The sequence below is a fragment of the Austrofundulus limnaeus genome, unplaced genomic scaffold (assembly GCF_001266775.1).
Source record: "Austrofundulus limnaeus strain Quisiro unplaced genomic scaffold, Austrofundulus_limnaeus-1.0 Scaffold362, whole genome shotgun sequence".
Taxonomy (NCBI): Eukaryota; Metazoa; Chordata; class Actinopteri; order Cyprinodontiformes; family Rivulidae; genus Austrofundulus; species Austrofundulus limnaeus.
Window position 1 is genome coordinate 469764 of NW_013952764.1, and position 1492 is coordinate 471255.

The following is a 1492-nucleotide window of genomic DNA, read 5'->3' on the forward strand; positions in this document are numbered from 1 at the left end:
CTTGTAATAGTAGAAGAAAGTCATCCCTATTGCTAATTGATTGTTAACTCTGTTAGCCTTTCAGCTAAATACAMTATCTATCAGTCTTATGAACAATGAATGGATCTTTATTAAACTCTCAGAAATAATTGTTTAATCTGCAATGCCAAGAAGAAAACATCCAGCATTAAAACAGTTCAAGACAGATGTCAGAGTTAAATGACTTTAGAAAACACAAAAATGCCTATAACGCCATTTATTTTCTAGATTTTGAAGTCAGATGTGATGTAGAAGTAGTTGAATCATTCCCAAACATACTTGCACATTTTATTTCAAGGTTAGACCATACCAATTAGAACTTCATTCTTCACCATTATAAGATGTTTTTTGTGTAAAACTCTGGCCTGAAAGGCAGTGGGCAATATGCAGCCCATCAGCAAAGACCTTGGATGAAATCTAAGTTGTAACATGAGCAAAACTAAGATGTCTGAAGATAAAAGTTGTTACACGGTAAATGCATCCCAGTAAAGAGTGGTTGATGGGTTTGTTTTTCAAATTCTTTGGGTGCAGTTATAGCTTCTGAGGAAATGTAATTAATTAGCAGCCTGCATAAGTGGGATTTCAGGCAGTGATAACAGATACACATGAAACTTAGCTAAATAGGACAGATAAGAATAAGAGATCCCAAGAGAGCAGAAGATTAATAGCATGTAGATTCAGAGTGTGTGTTTTTTTTCTACAAGGCTCACAATGTTTGTAATTAACAGGGACTCGCTGTGAGTAAAATTAAAAGGCTTTTTTTCACTGAATGTTGCAGGATTAGTGAGGATAAATGAGTGATGATGAGGTGAAAACAGTTTAAAAGGAAGAATTTATCTAAATAAATGTAAAAGTATGTCAGAGGCAGTGTGTCAGGGCTGGGACTGAAACATTACAGTGTTTCCCCTAGGAAATTGCTCTTGGGTGGGGGCTACTTGTTTTATGAAAACGTAAACTTACGTGACTCACCTTCCATTATGGTAATAAATTTACACATACATGAATATTTAATTGCTCAATTACATCCTAAAGTTAAGGACTCCTCATGATAATTATTAATAATAATTTATCATAGCAAATTCTTATTGATAAGTGATCAGAACTGTGTGCAGCAGATGATCTGAGTCCAGAGTTCTCAGTTTGAAACCTTCTGGAGCTCTTCTGTGTGACTCTAGGTGTGACAGAGTGTGGATGGTTGATTGTCTCTTTTGTGTCCCTGATGGAGACTGGAGACCTGTCTGTCCAGGTGTCTCTGGTGAACTGGAGACCTGTCCAGGTGTCCCTGGTGAACTGGAGACCTGTCCACGTGTCTCTGGTGAACTGGAGACCTGTCCAGGTGTCCCTGGTGAACTGGAGACCTGTCCACGTGTCTCTGGTGAACTGGAGACCTGTCCAGGTGTCTCTGGTCAACTGGAGACCTGTCCAGGTGTCTCTGGTCAACTGGAGACCTGTCCAGGTGTCTCTGGTCAACTGG